At 38.4% G+C, this 25,210-nt stretch overlaps 1 pseudogene; it reads right to left on the bottom strand.

The window, feature by feature from the left end:
- Positions 1-7,966: 7,966 nt before the first annotated feature.
- The window catches only part of LOC122804563, a 103,788-nt pseudogene continuing 86,544 nt past the window's right edge, over positions 7,967-25,210 (bottom strand).

Here is a 25,210-nt window from a genome sequence, read left to right as displayed (position 1 = left end):
GGAATGATGAAAATCAGGATTCACACTTAAATGATTGCAATGGAAGGAACATAATAATAGATAGGAGATACAAATCTTGTATTACATACAGTCTGGACAGTCACAAGTGTCTGGGCAAAGCATTAGAGGATAAGAATGAAGAAAACGAAATATGAGAAGGAAGGTTTACCGAATAAAAAGTTCCATAGGTTCATAGGTAGGTACTAGGCTATCGGCACAGGGGCCTATGTAAACCTAGCCAACAAGGTTCCCTGGCTTACGCCATCCAAGAAAGTTATTTTCCTGTGCCACTGTCGAGCAGAGACTCAGAAGTGATCCCCGGGGTGTATTTCCTATTTCCCATCCACCCATCAAGATTTTTCTTGAAGAGTACTAATGAAGAACTTTGCTTGACATAGATGGGTAGCCTGTTCCAGAGTATGGGAAGTCTCTGGGACAGGAATCTTTCCCTTCAGCATGTCCTACAGACAAAATTTTCAGGAAACTGTGGCTAAAAATGACAAAATGTCATTGCTTCACTTATCACAGAAAAACTAGGCACTGTGAAAGTGCTTTGACTTAACAATTAAAACAGATGATATCAGAAAAAAAATGCAAATGGTCTTAAAATACCACTAGAGAACAGGTGTAGCAAGGAAATTCCATTTTGTGGTCACAAGCTCTTAATGCTACCCCCCATCACTTAAAAATGGACACACTTCTCAAAATGCTGCCCCCTAGCACTTAATAAATGTAAGTAACATTTTCATCATTGTCCCCAAAACTATTAAAAATATTGTTTATAGATTAGCAATATTGTACCTGATTTTAAAGACATTCATTTAGATAGTTGTCAACATATGACCTACAAAAACATGATGATGCGATGCACAGAAAAAATGTGCTCAGTAGAGTACAAAAAGTATGCCTGACTACACCCTTACTAGATAATGAAAGAGAGATGAGAAAGATGGGAAGTTAAAGCATGACAGGTTCTAGTTTGGAGACTTGGTAGGGCAATGAACAATATAGTACATTTTATATTTTAAAAGGTATATCAGTGTGGTGGTGCTGCGATAGCATTGTCGCCTCATAGTAAGACGTTGTCCTGTTTGATTCTCAGCTAGAGTGTCTTCTGTGTGGAGACATGCGTGAATGGGCATACCTTCGTTGAAGGTTGTGCGTCAGGGCTGGCAATTCGGCACGTAAAAATCTACTGCCAATCATTAGCAGACTGGAGTTCCACTGTGGCGACCCCTAACCAGGAAAAGCCGAAAGACACAACATATCAGTCTTAGGATTTGCTAACAACACACACACACACACCTGCATGTTAGATTTTCTGCCAACAATATAATCTGTGGAAATGTGTACTAGGCAGCATTTTGGTTCCTACTGATACAAAATTATTTTCTACATGTATTAGATATTCTGATGGTATATTGGTTTTGGGGAGGGGGTTAATGAAGGTGAAATGTACTTTTTTAGCCAATTAAACAAGTTTGTGCTATTATTATATTACTCTCAAAAGTGGTGAAAATGCATTAACAAAATACCAAGATGCAAACAATATTAACACATAAACAAATGAGGGTTATTAATGGGTTAAAATCCATTATTTTATTATAGGTATTGAGGGCTTTCATCCCTCTTAATGGGGACTTCATCAGAATACAAACATAAAATTGTGCAAAAAGTCTTATATTTTGTACAAGCCATAAAACACTGTCACTGGTTAAATTCAAGATAAGTAATTAATTGCCAATTAACAATAAATTAAACATTTAATCCTTACTGAAACCAGAAGAATAATGTGCACTATTTGCTGATATTGAAGTTAGAGTTGTTCCACCGATTTAAAATCACTTTCGAACATTTCTTGTTGTAATAGATTTTTTCTTAAAAAACACATATTTAAAAATATACATATTAAATTACAATACATAATATGTCATAGTGAAATTTAAAATTATAAGGTTATAAAATTGTAGAATCATAAGGTTATATAATAAAATGTAAGGAACTTCTCTGACAACTTAGGCTAACAGCTACATTTCCACTAGGGATTAATGTACATGGATCTATTGCACCAGTATTGTATAAAAAGGCAGCAAAGATATAAAGGCACCATTATTTTACAATTTTACAGTTTATGACTTTACATTCTACAATTTTACAATCTTTTAATTTTACATTTCGCCATGACATATTGTTTATTCTAATTTAATATGTATGCTTTTAAATATGTGCTTTTCAAGGAAAAAATCTATTGCAACAAGAAACGTTTGAAAGTGGTTTTAAGTTGGTTGAACAACTCAAACTTCAATATCAACAAATAGTGCATATTATTCTTCTGGTTTCAGTAAGGGTTGCATGTTTAATTTATTGTTAATTGAAAATTAATTCCTTATCTTGAATTTAACCAAAGGCAGTGTTTAACTTGTCGTATAAAATGTAAAACGTTTTGCACAATTTTATGTTTGTATTCTGATGAAGTCCTGATTAACAAGGACAAAAGTGCTCAACACCTATAATAAAATAATGGATTTTAAACCATTAACAACTCTCATCTGTTTATGTTTTAATATTGTTTGGTCTTATTGTTATATACTTTAACTGATGAAGCAACATAATAACCATGGTTGGAAACATTCAGGAGACAGGTAGGTTGATATGTAAATATTTTTATATCAGTAACAGAGCATGTCTTCATTTTTTCAGATGGGGATAATTATTGAAGAATCTTGAGTACATATACAATATTTATTGATTACTTTCTTGTGGAATAGAAGTGAAGCAGAAGTGATGAAGTGTTTCCATTATACAAATGATAATGAGTTTGGCTTAATATTTGTCCAGTGTTCATGTATAGCATAATTACCTGTATTAATATTAAGTGTTTGAGAGAAGGACAAAAAAATAAAGCCTGCTGGATATCATGAGTAAAAGGCTAAACCTAACGGTCAGTTTGGCAGAGTGATTTTAAATGCTAGTCAGTATATTATGCCTTTTGAACAGTCTGGAGATGTTGGCAACAGATTTTTACAAAGAGATGATACCCAAGACATTACAGGAAAAGCATATGAGTGCAGAGAAGAAAGCAGGTATGATGGGTGGTGATGTCTCCCTATACTTGTGTTTTATTTACAAAGGCCAGGATTCTACAGGTCATAGTGCACTGTGTAATCCTGTTTGTAGCAGGCTTGCTCAGTGCATTGTGCCAGTGCTACAGCAGTAAGAATGTCCTGGTCCCTAGTATTACATTGGTCTCGCTGGTGAAGGCAGTATGCAAATACAGCAGTTCAGGGACATAGCTTATGGTAATTAACCAAGTGAATTTCCATGGAATTTTTAAGTAGGATCAGAACAGCAGAGTAGAGCATACCTCGAGCAGAGTAGCTATGGTGAGGTGAAGGATAACCACCCACCCCTCCCCCTGCAAAGTGTAAAAGCTATAATTGACTGATCACAATTGCTCTTCAGTGCATACTGAAATTTGCCAATATTGCATTAGCAGTCAAAACTAGGTGTTGTAGCACTCCATGTGTGTTTTAAACTGTAGCTTTTTGTGCTGTATGTGCATCACAAACTGTGGCAGTTGCTTGGTACACTTTAAAGAAATGAATGGCAGATGTGTGTGTGTGTGTGTGTGTGTGTGTGTGTGTGTGTGTGTGTGTGTGTGTGTGTGTGTGTGTGTGTGTGTGTGTGTGTGTGTGTGTGCAGGTGTCTGCACATGTGCTTGTGTATGTGCATTTGTGTTTGCATGTGTGTGTGTTTGTGTGCATGTTCATAAGTACTTTTGCAACTGAAATGTATGGGTTGATGGGGGAACACTAGCTCCTTTACCTGTAACTCTGTAGTATTTGATTCAGGAACATTATAATGAGCTACAAATGAGATGTTGCTCCCTGCAGGTTTATGATGTCCTTGAATTATATTGTATCACCATTCTTCTATTAAGTACTGTGGCATTGCAAACATAATACTGGCTGTAATATTGATTATGAATACTAAGCAAAGTCATCTGCTCTGTATAACTTGATTGGCCCTACACTAGATAAATAATAGCCCACTCATCCTTGGATTATAAAATTAAGGAAATTGCTGAGAGAAGCCAACAGCATTACTAAAGAGAATAAAACAATCAGTAATATGTTGTAAACAGCAGTTCATTTATGAAATGTATTAAGGAAACAGTCACTTTTTCTAACTGCAGCTGGTATGAGTATACTTAAATAGTCAGAATTTTAAATAACCTATGAAAAGTGCATTATCCACAACACCAAATTACTGGTTTACTTAAACAGGGGACATGGTGATTCCTTATGTGTTTAAATGGATAAAAATGGACTTTGTTTGGAGTGTTACTTCATAACTTGCTTTCAGTTGTTTGAGTGGTTGCTGGTTACAATGCAGGTGGTTAGTGTGGTGGTTGGACATTGCCTGTAATCCATTACAGATATTGTTAGGGGCTTGTGTTGGTAAATCTGCATATCCCATAAAGTGTGTTTGTAGAATTTCTGGTGTTCAGAAATGAGAAATTTCAATTGTGGATTGGAACAGCGTATGTGTTTGGGTGTATGTATCTGTTTTAGTGTATGTGTGTCGATTTGAGTAGGTATGTGATTTGCTATATAGTGTGACTGATGCTGTGCATGTTGTCACATGTATGTGTATTGATTAAAGATAATATAAGTCCACATGTATTTTAAGCTAAGGGACTTCTGAAGATGTTAGAGTTGTGAGTCACTGATGTGATCTGCTGCTGATAACTTTAAGTCCTCAAGTGATACTAACATCCTTTATGTTTAACAAAATTAATTACAAATTGTGATGTAGACAGTGTAAAGCAGAGGTGTCAATTACAGGTAGATATTTACAAATACATATGTTTATACAATGGAAATATAACAGTAGAGGCAGAGGAGATTGACAATGGTATCATATGAGATGTATGGTAGGGTAACTGGGGCAGGAGGAGTTTAGTGTAGAAGTAAGAAAAGAGGGAATAGTAGAAAGAAGTAGGGTAAAAAGTAAGGAGGTGGTGTGAAAGGTGGATTAGGTGGCACATTAGCTTAGTGTGAGGTATGAGAACAGAGAGGGAGGGAGAAAACAGGGTGTAATGCTCAGGGAGTTATATGGGTTGAGAGCAGGAACATTCCCAGAGGGATATGAGATGAGAGTGAAGTAAGGTCTTAAACGTAAAGTGGTTATGGTTGGTACAAATCGGAAGTGGGAGGGAGTTCCAACATGGAAGAAGGAGTGGAGGATATAGCCTCAGGTTTTGAGAATAAAGGCTGTATGTCACCAGGTATCAAAGTCTGGGGTATACCAACACCTTGTGCTCATATAAGTAACATTAGTAGCCTGATAGTATGTGTGTTGGTATGGAAATGGAAGCACTCAGCAGTACAGGTTCCCAATCAATGAATACTGCAGAGGGCTAAAATAGCGGGACTGGACCTGCAAGTGCATGGAAAGAAGAAAACTGGAGAAAATGAATAATGCGCAGGGAGTCCTTGATGAACAGAATGCGAAGGCAACAGACAGATTCAGCAACAATGAAGAGCAGAACTGCTTAACTCATTAGAGCCTAGTGATACCTCCAGGTGTTTCTGTACTTACATCCTACTGATGCCTCTAGGTGTCTAATACAGCCTTTAGATATTTATGTTAATGATTCCAGACTCATGCTACTCATATGCTACTTACAAGCTATTGAAAGTATACTTGTTAGGCAACACAACTGCACTAATATTTGACCTCTACATGTCACTGGCAATGACATATTAGTTGTTATTCATATACTATTTATTTATATTGTCATTATGTTCATATTTTTCTAAATATCTAAACAACCAGGTGGCACACAGAGCTGCATAGTCATATACGAAAGCTCACAAATGGACAAATAAAATGCTGTCGACAGTGTGTGTGCAACCTGAGTGGTTACCGAGATATTGTAAATTGCTTATAGAATATTGTAAAATCAATATTTAGTTTGTTGATTATGACTTCTGAATGCTACCATTGTAAAGATTTATCTTCTAACCCTAAAGGCTCCAGAGATATAAACATCTGTTTTAAATATGAGGACATAACTTGATTTCATCAAAAAGTTCAGTATGCAATAACTGGAAATTAACTCCGCTGGAGGGAATGAGATAAAGAAAGTGATGGTTATGCATAATTAGAACACTTAATAGGTTAAGACCGTCAACACTCAGAATAAGTGGGCAAACATGGCAACCGCTTGAAGATAGATGAAAACGATGGAAGACATGCCTAAAGAAGAGGGCTTCTAATAGAATCAAAAGAGAGACAGAGGGAGAGATGCCAGGGCCACTGGATAAAACAGAGGTAAGGGGTAGTAAGCATATCTAGGAGTCTGATGTAAATCAAAACATGCACTCAATGAAAGACACTTGATAGTGTATGCAAGGCAAGTTGTAGCAGCACAAAACAAGGTAAAAGTACAAAAATGGGTAGGGAAAGTATACACTTCTTCTGAACTGGACAACTGACTGAAAGTTATGGTGTAAAAAGAGACCTGAGAAGGGGAGTGCACACCTGCAATATCTGGAATGATGACAATCTCATAATACTATGAAAGTGTAAGAAACTATGCAAGCAAGAGGATCCATATTTGATGTTTGACCCCATGAAGTAACTTGCAAACAAAGTGCATTATCTAGTTTCAGTGCCATGTTAGCAACTTTCTAGATAGCATAAAATAGCAGAGATAATGTTTAGCACCTAAACATCATGCATATGCTTGTAACCCTAGACCTGGCCAAGACCTACAGCACTCTGAAGCTTCTTTTCAGTATCTATCTACATACTCACTTGTCATTAAAATCATCTCATGATTATGTACGCTGAAAGAAAAGACTGCAAACACAGAAATTCAGCACCACTAAACAGTGACTGCTGAACTCCTAACCAACAGAATCTACCCATGGCAGCTGACAACTCCTGTATTTTTAGGCAAGATGAATAAACATGTCACTGAAACCTCACATCTTCTGCCATTTATACTAGGCAGCAGCATGCAGAATAATTATGAAAATTCTGAAAGTCTGTTTCCCCCATTAAAAGAACCACTTAAAGATAATTTATAAAATTCTTGCAATTCTGGCCAGCAGAGTATGTTTGTAGGCATCATAACATGAAAGAACATTTCAGTGATTATACAAAAAAATGTTTCTGTAGACTACATATAGAATGCAATAACAATTGTGTACAGATTAGTATTTCCTAGAGTCTTCAGATCTGTCTAAATTTCTTTATGACATGTTCTTATTATTAAATATATACGTGAAACAGAGCCTACATCTCAACTGTCCTTAATTTTTCATAATGCCTCTGATTTTGCTTCACATTGTTTGGCCTGTCCATCATAAAAGTTTTCATTTTTGATTTTCCGGTAAATAGATGAGGATCATAGTCAGTCAATAATGCTGGCTATTAAAGTTTCTTACTTCATATTGTTTTGAAAATATATGTTGATGCTAAACCAGTTGTTTTATTCACTTTTTAAAGTGAACTACAATGATGTTTGAAAAATGCTGATGTTAGGGCTTTGCCTGCATATTATTTTTGGTTTGCCCAAAATTCTTAAGCAAATGAGTTGAGAGATACGAATTATTCTTTAGTAAAAAATTATCATTTTGAGCGTCACTATACACCTGCTGATATGTATAATATTACAGCTCATTAAGCGAGATGTTTCTTTAAATGTTTAAAGGTACTTGCGTTGTTATTACCACTAAGTAATAAAATACAAGTTGCTGGCCTGAAGAACATAAAGCTTTGCTACTAGTTCATTTGCTAGCTTGGTTCAATGTCAGCTGACCTATATATGTAAGTGACAATAATGATGTCCATTTGTTAATCAGGTAGGTGATGGCGTGCTACTCATATTCAGCAGCAGGTTGTACTCTGTCTTGCTGACCAAGTGAAACATCAGAGAGCTGAGCATAACAGCTGGAGATGAAAATGTCATCCATTTCAGATTGATTTTATTCAGCAGTATAATTAAAGAAATGTAGTTTACTAGCCTGTTAATTGTGATTATAGCAAATGGAAGAGCTACTAGTTTCTCTACAGCAAGTTTGTATCCTGTCAGAGATATGTGGCACACTGGTGAAACTGGATGTGAAGCCTGATTCTAATAAGTACTTTAGGGTACTGCTTCCATTAAATGGACATGCAGACATCAGAGGCATGGTTCTGAAAGCAACACATTTTCCCCTTTCTTACAATTTTTCAGTATTTTGTAAGAAACATAACACAGCTCTATAAGTGTTAAGATAAGTGACAGCAACGAAATTACTAACATAAGAATAATGAAGATGGTTTTCTCTGTTGAGCGGGAGATGAAACAATCAATTCTGTTAGGACATGGATTTGTGTTACAAACATAACTTGTTCCTAATAAAAAACCATACAAGTACCACTGGATAAGTAAAAATGCAACTTCAAATATAGATCTAAATAATAAGTTCACAATATACGTACAAAGGAAGCCTCCTCCCATTTTCACATTATAAAGCTTTGTTTCATTCAGATTTATCTCATCAAAACCATCTTTATTTCGGACTTGTTTACATACTTCTTGTAGTTTGTTATGGTTTTCTTCTTTTCTTGTGAAATGGAATATGTGAGACACATATAGTAATGTTGGTACATAAACAAATATAATTTGTAGTGCCCAGAGTCGAACATGAGAGATAGGAAATAATTTATCATAGCAGACATTCTTACAACCTGGCTGTTGAGTGTTGCAAGTGAAAGCAGACTGTTCATCTTCCCAGGCTGATGTCACTGCTGTTCCTAAAATTAGGATTCTCAAGATGAAAATAACAGGCAGATACACCTTTTCTCCTGTACTAGAATAGGCCTGGACTTTGTCAAGAAGTTTTCCTAATGCACTTTGGTCACCCATCTTCACCAAATTCTGCCTGAAAATCAAAAATTCCACAATCAGATTAGCTGCCAAAAAACAAATACTACAGCTTTCTGCTTCACTTCTGTTTTTAAAATGTGTCATACTATGATGACATTCATTGTGATTTCTGACAATAACTGAAAAATGTGTTGCTCTGCAGTATACATATTCAGAAGTTATTTATTTATTTATTCATTCATTCATTCATTCATTCATTCATTCATTCATTTACCTTTGCTGTCTAGTAATGCCAAGTATGGAGGTTCACATTTTAAGTAGAATCTTGGGGACAAAGCTTTCAGAAATATTAAAATAAATTAACTCAACACACATCAAAACAGCACCAACACATTTTGATGTAACATATTATTAATTAATTCACTCATTTTACTTATTTGTATTTGCTTACTGGCAACATTTTCAGTGGACTTCTGGGAAGAAAAAGTTCTATAACAGGTAAGCATTAGGTATTTATACACAGTGTAAATATTTGCTTGAGCACTTACTGTATAATGTTACGCTTGTATGGAAAATGTCTGTTAGGCAATGTATCAATTTTTGACAGCTTAGATTTAGCATACAGACAATATTTACATAGGTACATGCAGTGATAGAAACATTTGAAGCATAATCTCAGATGCAGAGCTAACATCAGTTATGAAGACAGGCATGGCAGCATTTACAATACAGTAACTTGTTGCAGGAGTAAAATGACAATGGGGGGTCACAGAAAAAATTAAGACAACTGTGCATAAATACAGTAAGACATCGTAGGCTATATGAAGGGCTGAATTTGATTAAGTATAGAGCTGTAGGCAGATGTTGTAGTGTGTGTGAGTCATAGAGTTAGATGTTGAGGGAAGGTATGTAAGGACAGTAATGTGCACTAATTAAGAATGAAAAGAAAGAAATCAGATGTTTAGTGCTGACATTAGTATAATAGTAAGTACAATGAGTACAGATGGTTGAGCAGATGGTTAAATTACATAATGTGCTGGGGTTGTTCATTTACGAGTCATTTTACCTTGAGATGGTTAGATAAATATTGGGGTGGAGAATTTATTAGATGAGGTTACATAATTTATAAGGTAAATAAGACATTAAGTACAGAAGTAGTTTCATTTGCTTATTGGTTATTGTTTTAGGGAGTTTTGAAATGCTTATAGGATGAAGTTTGCTTGTTGGAGGTTATGCTTCAATTCATTAATTTTGATACACACACACACACACATATATATATATATATATATATATATATATATATATATATATATATATATATATATACAGAGTACCTAATATGCTTATTTGATTTTTGTTTTGGTGGAAAATGTTTGTCATGTGATCATAATTGCCTTTGGGTTATACAGAAGTGGTGTTTTAACAAAGCATATGCAAATATTTTTGGAGGAAAAATATGACAGGATGAGTAAAGTTTGCAATTATCTTCCAGAAAATATAGCAAGTTGTTTAAGTTGATTTTAGTGTAGTTGCATTTTTAAAACTAAAAGATGGTGTAAATTGTGAAGTGTGTAAGATATGAAATATGCTTTCATGGAAAATGCAAAAGACTTAGAATATCTGATGATGACTGAGAAGAATGTTTAATGTTAACACTGTTTATCTGAAAAAATGTGCCTTTTTTTTCTTTTTTTTTTCTTCTTCCTTTTCTTTCATTTGGATAGCTGGCTCAGTACCCTGCTTCCTTGTTGGGTCTGCTGCACTCCAATATATCCCTGGTTCAATGCTTGCAAATTTCACCTGAGCCAGCAAGGATCCTAAGGACTACTTGGGGCAGGGTCATTCTGTCAAACATCCATCTGGGGAGTTACATTTTCATGGCCTACCCTGTTTCTCTCTCTCCCTTCCACAGAGCTAGTGGTATGTCTAAGGGGTGGGCATGGAATGGAGGAATGCAGCATATTCCCCCACCTCAATGGCAGCTCAATCATGTCTCCACCTTATTCACCTCTTATGGACACTCCTTCCAATGTGTTATCTCCAGTCTCCACCAGAGATTGACATAGGAGACACCTACAGGTCTGCGCACCCACCCCCGAGATGGTAATACCCATCCCTCCCTGCTGCTCCATCAGTTACCTGAGCCACTAATCATACCTGTGTCAACTGGGCCATAGTCAGGGCTTTATCCTTCTACGCCACCAGAGTGGCTGTTTATCAGAATGTTTTGAACTTACTCATGAGACTTCAAGAAAAAAGTTTAGAAAAAAACAGGAGAAAGATAGAGGATAGTATTAAAGGTTTAATTGCACAAATAGGTATGTACTTTAAAAGGTGAGTGAGAGCATGTCAGATTATTACTTTTAAATGTTTAAAGATGTAATGATATAAAAAAAAGCACTCAGCACATTACATAAGGCATGGCAATCTGTTTAAAAAACTGGCAGTACAATACTGCTGGGGAAATAGGCAAATGGGTGACCCAATCTAAACAGCCTGACGCAATTGTACAAGAAGTGATACCCAGTACTAGATAAGGTTGTGAAGGAACTATAGGGGCAATTTAAACCTTCATAGCAAGACCCACAGGCAAAGTGGAAAACATTTGCATGTTGGTACACAATGAGGTCTTAGGGTAAAAAGTTTCTGATGTATCCATCTGGACCATTGTATGGTCCAAACATCCCCAGAGACAGAGTTGGGAACACAAGCTAAGTGAGAGAGCTAGCAGAGGCTACACTATAGTAGTGATGAATGTCTTGAAATAGTAGCTGTTGCAAATTATCACAAAGAACTGTACCTTATCCAGGTAGAGGGTAAAGAAAATATTTCTAAGAGGGGGGTACTATATCAGACATAACTATTGATAATCAGTTATTAGAGAAGAACTCCAGTATGGGCCATGGGAGGTACATCTTATGGACTGCTATTTGTTGGGTTTACTTGGACTGTGAAGGTGGGTAGGGGATAAGCAAGTAGCACTATTTGATATTATACAACGACCCCCTATTAAATATTCAAAAACGTGCATGCTGATTGGTCAGCGTGCACATTGTAAATCAGAGTTATAGTAATGGAAAAAGGTCCGGTCACCCGGACATTTTCCATTACTATAACTCTTTTTTTACAGCAATGGAGAATGCAAGATCTCCGTTGCTTCACACTGTCATGCTACGTTAAACGAGTTTAACATATCGAGACAGCTTTAAAAAAGCAACAGAGATTCTCCGTTGCTTTTTTTAAAGCTGTTTCGCTATGTTAAACTCATTTAACATAGCGAAACAGTTTTTAAAATGCAACGGAGATCTTGCTTTCTCCGTTGCTTTTGCCCACAGCTCTGATGTACTGCGTAGGCATGCGCATGTGCAGTACATCAGAACTGCTGCAGAATACCAGACAGCTGTGGAAGGGCAGCAAGGAGGCATTATACAATGCCATTATTTAAGAAAAGTAATTTTTTTTTTTCTTAAATAACGTCATTGTGTAATAGCAATAACCCACTTCTGGGTGTGGGTAATGCTGGATTTGCCCATGGTTGGCTTTGTTTGGCCACTCGGGCTTCACCCTCATGACCAAACCACACCAACCATGGGTAAATCTAGCATTACCCACACCCAGGCGTGGGTTGTTGCTATAATATCCCAGCAAATTGTCATACAGCAAATTACTTTGATTGCACAATACCTTGTATACATGCAATATAAGCAATTATATGCAGCAAGCAATAGTGACAATTACATGAGGAAAGTAGCATTGGAGAGACTCAGACAATACCTATATCTTGAACAGAGTTGGCTACTTTAGGGAAAGAGCTATGTAGGAGCTATGTAGTAGTAGGAAGCCTAAATCTGAGCCATAGCCCTCAAACGGCACTGGATTTCTTTTGGAAAGGGTTACTTCAGGAGAAACAATGATTGGTAGCAATGAGTCTCAATCTGATTCACAGCTGACAAAAATATTAGACTACCATTGGAAGAGGAACTATGAAGGATCAGAAAGGCATGATGATTCTGTATAGTATGACAAGGGGCAATTGCACAGAGCAGACTCCTAAAGGAGGGCTATTAGGAGAAATTATACAGGAGTTAGAAGTCCCAAGGGTTACCACGAGGTACTCCTCTCCATATCCCACATTGCTCCTTTTTTCAGGTTATTTGGGTGTAAACCATGCAAAAGAAAGAGGCCTATATAAAATTTGTATTGGCCAATCATTGCAAATACTGGAAAGTGTACTGAAAAACATAAGTAGTGTCAAACAATTGCAAGGCAGAACACACAGCTAAGTATGCATTGGTGCATTTGCAGGTTATTGAAAAAACATTTCAGAGTCGTACCTCAAATACCCCAGGTAAGAGGTGTATGTTGCTGGTGGTAAACTATGCTACTGGGTTCTCTGAAGTGGTAGATTAGTCCTCTATTGGAAAAAAAATGTAGCAAATACTCTGCTAAATCTTTTTCAGCAGGGTATGTCTTCCCCAAAATTCTAACAGATGGGGCTAATTTCATATCAGACTTATAGGTTCATAGGTTCATAGGTAGGTACTAGGCTATTGGCCCTAGGGCCTATATAAGCCTAGCCAAATGGTACCCTGGTTTTTGCCACCCAAGAAAATTATTTTCCTTTGCCCCTGTCAAGCAGACCCACAGAAGTGATCCCCGGGGTGAATTTCCTATCTCCCATCCAATTGAATTGTTGTGAAGTGAAATAGTTAGTAAAGACCCTCTACCATCCACAAAAAGATGATTTGGTGGAAAAGTTTAATTCTACTCTCAAGGCCATTCTGAGACCATACACATATCAATTTAAGTGGGAATGGGGCAAGTGCCTACTCCATTTGCATTTACATATTGAGAGCTGCCTAGGAATCCACAGTTTTTCACCATTTAAGGTACATTAATGTCACAAGTTGAGTGGTTCCCTACACCTAATTCATGATGAGTGTGAATGTAATTTCCACAAGCAGTCTGTTTTGGAATATGTGCTAAATTCAGGAAAAAGCATAGGTAGCTTGTGGTGCTTAGATATGTACACCTACCACAAGCATAACAGCAGCAAAAGGTCTTAAATAACCATACGACAACAGCAACAAACTGTAGATCAGAGCATGTGTCTGCACCTTTAAGACGCATTTCCAGATGTAGTACTTGCATATAAATAGTGAACACATGCAGGCAGCAGTGCCATTTTGAGAGAACAGCCAGAGTGTTAACATATATGAGTGCAGTAGTCAGTCTTTTTATAAGTTTATTTAAGTTTAAGTTACAAAGCCTCATTTCTGATGTTTTTGTGCAATAAGGCAACTTGAACAGAACCCACAAATGTTCGTTTGTTTTATCCTCACCAGACGAGCAACATGGGGTCAGAACTGGGATTAGAGGAACTACTTCTTCAAGCCATAAGATGCAGAGTTGAAGGTGAAGGTAGACTAAGCAGGTTGAGTGAAACAGAGCACAGAGAAACAAAAAAGGGCCAGAAGTGAGCTAAAGGTAAAGAAAACTAAACAAATGATTTATTTAGCAAAGAAAATGAAATGGCGCATTTATAAGGCACAAAATGCATTATTAATCAAACAAATAGCACAAAAACATATTATTAAGCAAACAAAAAGCACAAACCACATTATTAATTAAATGAAATGTTCAAAAGCATGATATTTGATACAACTAGCACAGATATTCATATGGGGCTCGTGAATTTATAATATATACATATATTTATATATATGTAACATAATTATTTTTGGTTTTCATAACGAGCATGTTTAAAGTAAATTGTGCACAAGAAAAGTATAATGAGCATGAGAAAAGATAAAAGGGCATAACAAGTATAATAAAAGGGCAAATTAAGCTTAAAAAGCAAGGCAAATGCATTTTTTTAGTAAAAGACTGTGTTTGGGTACAGACTATTATTTCACATTGACTAAAGCCATTCAAAGCATAACTAGAGTTGTTTGAATTATCATTGAGAGCGCAAAGTGTTTGCAGAGTGTGTGCTTTATTATGATGCAATTATTTCAAAGAGTTTACTGTGTGCAACATACAGTGATTTTAAAGTGTTATTTTGCTATGGAGATTTATTTGGCAAAGTACAGTTATTTCAAAGAGTTTGTTGTGCTATTGGGCATAATTACAAGTACTGGCATAAAGTTCTGGTACATATATATATATATGTGTGTGTGTGTGTGTGTGTGTGTGTGTGTGTGTGTGTGTGTGTGTGTGTGTGTGTGTGTGTGTGTGTGTGTGTGCATGTCCGTACATGATTTTAAGCACTTTCACTACTGTGTATTAATATGGCAGAGGCATTTCGCAGACCAAGTCCACTTGTGTTTGGTCATAATTTAGCAGGGAATTGGAGAGTATTGAAGCAGGAATATGATATTTTCATGCAAGCAGCTTTTTCTGAGAAAGATGCATGTACAAGGGCATTCATTTTGCTTAACTTAGCTGGGTCAGAAGCTATTGAAAGAGAGCATTTATTTGAGTATGCACCAGACATATATGCAGGAGAGGGGGAAAACCACCATATTGCGGTACCGACTGAATCCAGGGAGGACCTGATTGCTTAAAACATACATTTAGAGAAATGTGCAACCCCCAGACAAATGTTACATTAAAGAGGCACTTACTTTATACAAGAGACCAAAATCCAGGTGAAACCTTTGCAGCTTATATCACTGACTTGAGAAACAAAGCTAAAATGTGCACATTTGGTGATTTGAAAGATGAGATAATAAAGGACAGGCTTGTGTGTGGCATTAATAGTGCTGCAGTGAGAAAGATTTTGCTTCATGACAGTGATTTAACATTAAGCAAAGCCATAGAGATTTGGCAAATCCATGACCTCACAGAAAGACACACAAGTATGCTTGCAAGTGATAAGAGCATGGTTTCAACAGCTTCTAGAGCAAATGTACGCAGCATGTAACATGTGGCAAGCAGAAACAGACCTAAGGACATGGCAGCAGCAACCCCTGTGGGTGTGGCAGGGAGACTGCAGAGCTTTCTAGCAAGTTCCAAAACAAGTTCAGTAAAAAGGGCATGCTCGGTACAGTATAAGAGTGAGTCAGCAAAACCCAAGTCAAGTTTTATTGTTACCTGTCATAATTGTGGTGCCAGCCATGAGTCTGAAAGAAAGAAGTACTTAGCATTTGGTCAGCAATGCCACAAGTGTAAAAAAATTAACCAATTTCAAAAGTTTTGTAAATCAGTCAAGCCTCATTCAGTTATTAAGAAAGGTCACTTAAAAAGACAAGTTGATCATATAGAGAGCTGCAATCCTACTTTCAATGTAGATGGTTATCAGTGGTCAGTTAAAATGTTAATGCAGTAGATTTGTTGGCAAAGAATGAAGTATTTTGGACTGTCCTGATCAATTGTATACCCACAGAGCTCAAGGTGGACATTGGTTCAAAGAGCAATGCAATGTCAGCAGAAACATTTGCTAGAGTGAGAGCTGGTGAGCAACTCAATTTGGTTAATTGTGCGAAGCTTGCTGCTTATGGAGGTGAAGAGATTCAAACCGAAGGCTCAGTAGTGCTTGCGTGCTATTTAGCTGGGAACAGTTACAGCTTGTAATTTTCTGTAGTCAAAAGACCTGTGTAGTCATTATTAGGTTTCAGAGACACTTTAAGAATGAAACTGCTTTCTTTTACCAAATAAGTCCATCATGTAAGCACATGTCCCAGTTCCAGCTTCAGTGATGCTATTTTCTCAGAGTATGCTGATGTTTTCAATGACAAGCTAGGCAAACTTCCAGTTGTGTACTCCATGAAAGTAGACCCAGAGGCCAGTCTAATGGTCAGATTAGCGAGGAGAGTTCCAATAGCTATACAGGACAAAGTCAAGGTCCAGTTAGACAAGATGGTGCAGCAAGGTGTGATTTGTCCAGTCACAGAACCAAATGAGTGGGTGTCTTCCATGGTAGCTGCTCATAAGAAAAGTTCAGATGAAATCAGAATATGCATTGACACAAGAGACTTGAACAAGGCATTAAAAAGACCTCATCATCCTATGTGTACAGTCAAGGAGATTGTAACCCTTCTGCCAAATGCCACTGTTTTTTCTGTCTTAGATGCAAAGAGTTCATTTTGGCAAGTAATGCTTGATCATAAATCTTCACTACTGACTACATTCAATACCCTGGTAGTTACAGATTCCTCAGGATGCCTTTTGGAATAAATTCTGCCAGTGAAGTCTTTCAGCATGCAATGGAGCAATTTTTTTCAGGCTACCTGTGTTCAATAATAGTTGATTATTTACTGGTTGGACGTAATGGTGAAGCAGAGCATAACAGAAACCCCAGGAAAATTCTGGACAGAGTGTGTGAAGTGAATTTGAAACTCAATCCTCTGAAGTACAAATTCAGATTACCAGAAGTTAAAATCTTGATGATTGGATGGGAGATAGGAAATTCACCCCGGGGATCACTTCTGTAGTTCTGCTTGACAGGGGCTCAGGACAATAATTTTCTTGGGTGGCGAAAGCCAGAGTACATTTTTGGCTAGGTTTATATAGGCCCTAGGGCTAATAGCCTAGTACCCTCCTATGAACCTATTTATGTGCCAGTACAGGATTATGACCAGATCCTGCTAAATACACAGCCATTCTTGAGATGCCAGCTCCAGACAATGTCCAAGACTTACAGCATTTTCTTGGTATGGTTAACTATGTGGGCAAATTTATCCCTGACTTTAGTGAGTTATCAGCACCTTTGAGAGAGCTGACATGCAAAAACATTGCATGGTCATAGTTAGAACAACACCAGACAGCATTTGATAACCTCAAACAGCAAATTGCTAATCTGCCTACATTAAGGTACTATGATGTCCACAAACCAGTAGTTCTTTCCTGTGAAGCTTCAAAGTTCGGTCTTGGTGCAGTTATTCTTCAAGAGGGCAGGCCTGTTGCCTCTGCATCTAGAACTCTTACTCAAACTGAGATGCAGTATGCTCAAATTGAGAAAGAATGTTTGGTAATTGTGTTCTCATGTTCAAAGTTCCATGATTATATTTATGGCTGAGCAATCCAGATAGAAACTGACCATCAACCTCTAGTTACTATTTTAAAGAAGCCTATGCATTCTGCTAAAGCAAGACTACAAAGAATGATGCTCAGATTGGAAAAGTACAATTTCAAAATGGTTTATACAAGGGGTAAACTCCTTTATCCGGCTGATACCTTATCCACGTTGCCCAAAAATACCATGGAACAGCTTGATGCAGAGAATTTTGACTTTGATGTCATGGAAGTGCATAATTTTTCGACCACGAGACTTGATGAGCTGAAAGATCATACAAAGACTGATCCAGTTTTGCAAATCTCAACCACTTATCAATGTAGGATGGCCATCAAGGCAATCTTGTGTACCACCAGATGTACAACCTTACTTTCTATACAGAGACTAGATGCTGATGGAAGATGGTATCATTTTGAAAGGTCCAGAAGTTGTTGATCTTATTTCCTTACAGTGTAAATACATTTAGATTTTACATCGTGGGGTTCCGATTCTACCAAAAGAAGGGTGAGAGGACTAGTATTTTGGCCTTCTCTAGCAAATGACATTGATACAGTATTTTCTTCATGTTCCGTGTGCAACAGTACTAAGCAGCATTTGCAAAAAGAGCCACTTCAGCTAAGCCAAATTCCTGAACTACTCTGGTCAACATTAGCAACTGACATATTTGAATGGAACAGTCAACATTACTTAGTGTTGGTAGGCTCTTATTCAAACTGGTTTGAGATTGATTTGCTACCTAACATAACATCCATTGCTGTTATTATTTAAGATGAAACATCATTTCTCAGTCCACGGTAGTCCACACAAAGTTATTTCTGATAATGGTTCTCAGTTTACCAGTCAGTTGTTTCCGAGATTTGCTAAAGAGTGGGACTTTATCCATGTTAATAGCAGTCCTGAATATCCACAGGCAAACAGCCTTGCTGAATGTGCAGTACAGAGTACAAAGCAATTACTGGAGAGGTCAAAGCATGACAATACCGATATCTTCTTGAATTTACTCAGTCGCAGAAATATACCCCATGACAATCAACTAGGCTCACCTGCTCAGAGACTTCTATCTAGACAAACAAGAACAACCTTTCCTATCAGTTTTAGATTGTTGATGCCTAATGCTAAAAACAACAGGACAATCAAAGCCCAACTTTTAAAAAATCATTTTTCTCAGAAATCCAGCTATGATAAAACAAGCAGAGTTCTTCATCTGTTAAAAGAAAGAGAGGCAGTGCGGATGCAAATAGTGAAAGGCTTTAATCAAATTGATCAAGTGAGAGGAATATGTACCGAGCCAAGATCCTACTTAGTGGAATCTGAGGGTATAGAGTACAGGAGATACCACAGACATCTTCTTCCTGTATCAGAAATGATATTGCAGCATTGTACCTGTGATACAGACTCTAGATCTAAGAGCAACCCTGACAATGTTCATACCAAAGAACATGTTGGAGTATCCATTCCCATTCCTGATGATGTCCCAGATGTTCCCAAAGTTGAACATTCCTTGAAGACAGTCCCCATTGCTACATCCAATTCTGACTTTTATGTTACACGATCAGGTCATATTTCTAGACCTAGTGTAAAATACACAGCAACTCGGAGATGATTGTTTTCTATATGGAATACCCTTCCACATAAGTATTGGATCCATAAGTAATCTTAATCACTTCAAAATATCTCTCAAAAGATACTTATTTGAATCTTGGCTTTGCACATGTAACACTCCAGGTTAATTATTAACTTAGCACTGCTTATACAATTTGGCTGTACATAAAACATCTCTTCTAACAACACTACTTCTCTATAAGTAGTTACATTCCTAGCTGCAATTCTCACCACGGAAGTATTACTAACTATGCACTACTTTGCCTAAGCGATTCTCTCTACTTAGTTTCCTAACTAGTGTTATGTTCCTCCACACATATAAGTTCAACCATGTATTTATCTATATTCAAGTGTTTAAAATCTTGTTCTATTTGATACTATGTATATATTTTTATTTTTAAATTTTTATCCTGTAAATGTGTTAACACTCATTTTTTTTTTTTTGTCTATAATTTCTATTACTTGATGTAATGACTTTGTATGTAAGCTTAAGCTAAAGCTTTTCTCTCCGGGCCTCCACTAAAAATGGGTACTGTCCCAGTCAGACCATCCTGGTAAACAAATGTAAAATAAATAAATAAATAAATATGTCTAATTTTGCATGATTGCATGTCAGATAATTAGTTCTGTATAATTGCATATCAAAAGCTAATTTCTATAAATTGCATGTCATTTATACTGTCATTTCATATATGTGCTATTTTTTCAAAGAGGGAGGATGTAGAACAGAGCGTGTGTATGTACCTTTAAGAAGCATTCCTAGATGCAAGCATGTGCATATAAATACTGAGCATGTGCAAGCAGCAGTGCCATTTTAAGAGAAGAGCCAGAGTGTTAACATGTCTGAGTGTGGTAGTCAGTCTGTTTATAAGGTTATTTAAGTTTAAGTTACAAAGTCTCATTCCTAATGTGTTTGTGTGTAATAAAGCTGCTTGAACAGAACCCACAAATGTTTGTCTGTTTTATCCTGACCAGATAAGCAACATAAACCAAGACTGTTCAGTTAGGCAAAAGCTAGAGTCAATTATGTGGCAGAGTTGCCAAGCACAAGGCAGAAAAGCAAACTCTACCATGTTGGTATGAGAAAGTCCTACCATGATAGAGATCTGGTGGTATATTTTCTAGTTGGGTACAGACTGCCACTTAGTGAATGAAGCAGGGCTGTCACCGAAGCTGTCCTCTATGCAGGTTAAGGAAAACCCTAGTAGCACTGCAAGAATTTGGAGACATGTTCCCTGCTAGACAAGGGTGTACCCAGAGAGTAGAGCACCATGTTGGCATTGGAAAACAATGGCTAAACACATAGGCTTCTTACATGCTGCCTGAGTCATTTTAAATAAGCACCTATCCAGGCATGTCTAAAGGTCAGCTCCCGGTGTTTTCTCCTGTCTACCTGATGAATCTGGGCATCTTGGGGCAATGCAGCAATTGCCTCATGTACACAGACAACCCTCTCCTCCTACCACCCAACACTACAGCCTGTGAGAGATGCACTTATATAGCCAAACTGGAAGCAAAGTTCTCTTCACCAAAGACTGGACTAGACAGTCAAGAGGAGAAGGTAAACACTTGCACCTCACCACACTCATCACATTGTCCCTCAAAACCTACACCACCAAAGCACACACATAGAAGCACAAAACACGCGCCTACATTTGCTGTGGCTTTCAATAAAAATCAGCCCAAACAACTGAGACTTCCAAAGCAGAAATGCAAGCAACTTCCACCCCCCAACACAACCCAAATGACACATAGCCCACAAACTCGGTGTGCCACTAAACTACAGCCCATAAGGCATAATGTACCCACACTCTAGTCTTAGGTGACTCTATAGTCAGGCACACTGATATTCCACTCACTAGGCTAAACAAGGAGAAAGTTACTGTCAGCTGCCTGTCGGGTGCCAGGATCCACCACATAATGCATGCACTCAGGTCACTCCACAACAAGTACAAATATAACTCTGTCATTGTCCATGTTGGTGTGAATGACCTGAGATGTACCTCCCTGGACTACATGAAAAGAGACATGGAGGAGCTCTCTGATCTTGTAGCCCAGGCAGGTATGACCCTAGCCCTGAGTAGCACTCTGCCATCACCCAGAATGATACCACAATACAAGGACAAAATGATTGACTTCAACAATTGGCTAAGCTCCTGGTGTCATTTTAAGGGAATCCAGTATCTGTCTGCCTGGGATGATATGATCGACAGACCATGATGCTTTGCCAGAGATGGTCTGCACCTGTCACCCTTGGGATTCTGGATACTGGCAAAGGCTCTTGCCATCCCTATAGTGCCTTTTTTAGGCAAGGTTCAAATGACAAATTCACCACCATAACAGGTACAAGCAAGCAAAATCTGAGGGTATGCTACTCAGTGCTAGAAGTCTAAACCTCAAAATGCACTCACTCGAAGCACTCCTTAAAATTGAGAACAGCGACATCTGTGTAGTGACAGAGACCTGGTTCAAAGATCCAGAGAGCACCCTGCATTACCAGGCTATAATTCATACCACACCTTTCAGCCACCTAACCCGGACCGAAACACTAAAGACGGTGGCGTGTCCATATTCATTAAGGATGTCCACACCTCCAAGCTAGCTGTTCAGCATAATGCATTCAAGATTATCCAAGTGCAACTAACTCTGGGCAAGACCGCAATCCAAACTGTAGCTTGCTACAGACCCCCCCCACCATGCCCCAGGATTCCCACTCCTCTTTTCTTGATACACTGGAAAATATTAGGGTACAACCGAACACCCTAATAATGGGTGATTTCAATTACCACAATATTAACTGGGAAAACTACTCATGTAGCAACTCTTTTGCTCAACGTTTTCAGGAATTCATAAATTCCAACACCTTGGATCAACTTATCCACACCCCCACCAGGGGCAGCAATATCCTAGACCTGGTCATTACCAACATGGGTGACTGGTGTTCCAAACCAGAGGTCAATTCATCGTTGGCCAGATCTGACCACAAGCTAATCACCCTAGACATCCACATCCCGCTCCCACCCCCATTAGGGAAACAACCATAAAAAATTTCCCCAAAGCCAACTTCACGCTTCTTAAGACAGAAATGGCAAACTTCACAACACCCATGCAGATGGACAATAGAGGTACGACTGCTGAATCCTTCACAAATACACTTTATAAGCACTTACATGAGTGCATGGATTGTGCTATCCCTAACAGAACCAAGATGCTATTCTGCAAAAAAAGGAATCCAATCTGGTGGTCTTCTGCCATAAACAAACTCTACAACAGAAGAAAGAAACTGATGCAAAAAAGATTAAAATCCCACTAATGGAGGAACTCCTGGTCAGCCTGAGTAAGAAGCTGAGATCCCTCATAAAATCCTCCAAAGCTAGTTATGAAAACAAAATTGCCACTGACTCTAAAGACAACCACAATGCATTCTATAGCTATGTCAAGAATCTCAATGGCAACACTCAGATCTGCTCTGAGTTACAGCACAATGGCACTAAAAATACAGAACCAACTGATATTGCAAACATCCTGGCAGATAGGTTCAGTGCTAACTTTACCCCCCTCTCACCCCCTAAAGGGCCCATCTCTATAATGGAAAAATCCAAACTTCCTGTAATCACAACTGCACAGGTAAAAACCACACTCTCCAAAGCCAAGAACACAGCATTCATGGGACCTGACAACATCCCAGGCTGCATTCTATACGAACTACCGAATAAACTGCCACCCCACCTAAGTACCAGTTAAATCATAGCCTCACCTCATGGTGCACTGCAACAGTTATCCCACTCCACAAAGGGGGAGCCATGACATACCAAGGGAACTACCGCCCCATTAGCCTGACGAGCCTGCATATCATCATGGAACTCATAAACAAAGACATTGGTAATCTCCAAACTCTGGACCTCACACAGTTCGGGTTTGTAAAAGGCAGATCATGTCTCCTAGTCCTGATAGACTTCTTTGAAGCAGTCACCAAAGCCATTGATGAGGGTAAGGTGGTTCACACAGCCTATCTAGATCTTGCCAAGGCTTTCAACACCATCCCCTACTCTGGAATTATAGATAAACTCACTAAACTAGGTATAAATCCTTATGTCACAGATGGGTTGCCAACTGGCTTACTGACAGAGCTCACACTGTGAAAGCAGCAGACTCCAAATCTGACTTCAGACCAGTGACAAGTGGAGTACCACAAGGTTCAGTCCTGGGCCCCTCCTGTTTGGTATCTACTTCTCTGAAGTACAGGCTAACACAGAAGGTCTTTGGCTGACTAAGTTCACACGACTGCAAACTAGGAGCCATAATTGAAACTCCTAGCAATGTGGACATCCTACAAAAGGGCCTCACTGAGACAGATGCCTGGTGTCAAAGCCATGGCCTCATGCTCAATGCCAAAATGTGCATTGCCCTCCCATTTGGTAAAAACTCTGTACCCATGAACTACCACATATGCGGTAATCTACTTAACACTGAAAGTGTGATAAGAGACCTTGGGACATAGGTGGACAGTAGTCTCTCCTTTGATAATCACATCGCCACAGTGGTCAGGAAATCCTTCTATGTGGCACACCTCATTACAAAATGTTTCTCATCCAGAAAAAAAGAGGTCATTGTTCCCCTCTACTCATTAATCATTAGACCCATTATAGAGTACAACGCTCCTTTTTGTATGTACCTCACAAGACATCTACAGCAACTGGAAAAGCCACAGAAATACCTAACTAAGAGGATTACTGGCCTCAAACAGATGCCCTACGCAGACCGTCTCAAAAAACTCCAGCTTTACTCCATCGCATATCACCTACTCGGAGGCGATCTCTGCCTAACATACAAAGCTATGTCAAACCCAGAGCTGTTGGACATGCTCCAATTAAAGAAATCCCAATCCCTCCAAGCTACACGCTCTAGGGACCTAAACCTTGTCACCACAATAAACAGAGCATGCTGGAGAGATAGATTCCTGTCGCAGAGACTTCCCATACTCTGGAACAGACTACCTATCTATGTCAAACAGAGCTCCTCATTAGCACTCTTCAAGAAAAATCCTAATGATTGGATGGGAAATAGGAAATTCACCCTGGGGATCACTTCTGTGGCTCTGCTTGACAGGGGCACAGGAAAATCATTTTCTTGGGTGGTGAAAGCCAGGGTACCTTTTTGGCTAGGCTAATATAGGCCCTAGGGCCAATAGCCTAGTACCTACCTATGAACCTATGAACCTAAGAAACCATGCAGGAGGAACTGCAGGGAATGCTGAATCTGTGGATAGTCCATGAATGCAACAGTCCCTTCTTCTGGTGAAGTTGGTGCCACAAAAAGATGAAGAACATAAGGCTTTGTGTAGACTATACAAAACTAAAAAGTTACACAGAAGTGTACACATACCTGGAGCCCAGGACAGAAGAAGCTTCTGTGCAGATGGGTAAGTGTCTGACCACTACTGGCTTACCTAAGGGTTACTATCAGGTATGCTTTATGTCTGCAGGTGAGATGTCAGCTTCTGATGCACCATTTGAGTCACATTCATTCATCAAAATGCTCTTTGGGATGGAAATTGTTCCACCAGCTATCCAGAGGCTGGTAAAGTGAATCTCAGCAGAATACAGAGACTATGCTCTTGCTTACATAGATAGTGCTGACATTTTTATCTCAGCAGGAGCATGAATAACATACCAGTGAGGTGCTGAGCAGTTTACAAAGGG

Source organism: Protopterus annectens, chromosome 1.part1 (genome assembly GCF_019279795.1).
Source record: "Protopterus annectens isolate FY-2018-M chromosome 1.part1, PAN1.0, whole genome shotgun sequence".
In the NCBI taxonomy this organism is placed as follows: domain Eukaryota; kingdom Metazoa; phylum Chordata; order Ceratodontiformes; family Protopteridae; genus Protopterus; species Protopterus annectens.
The sequence above is the reverse complement of the archived record's forward strand: the minus strand, read 5'-3'. Positions and strand labels throughout refer to the sequence as shown.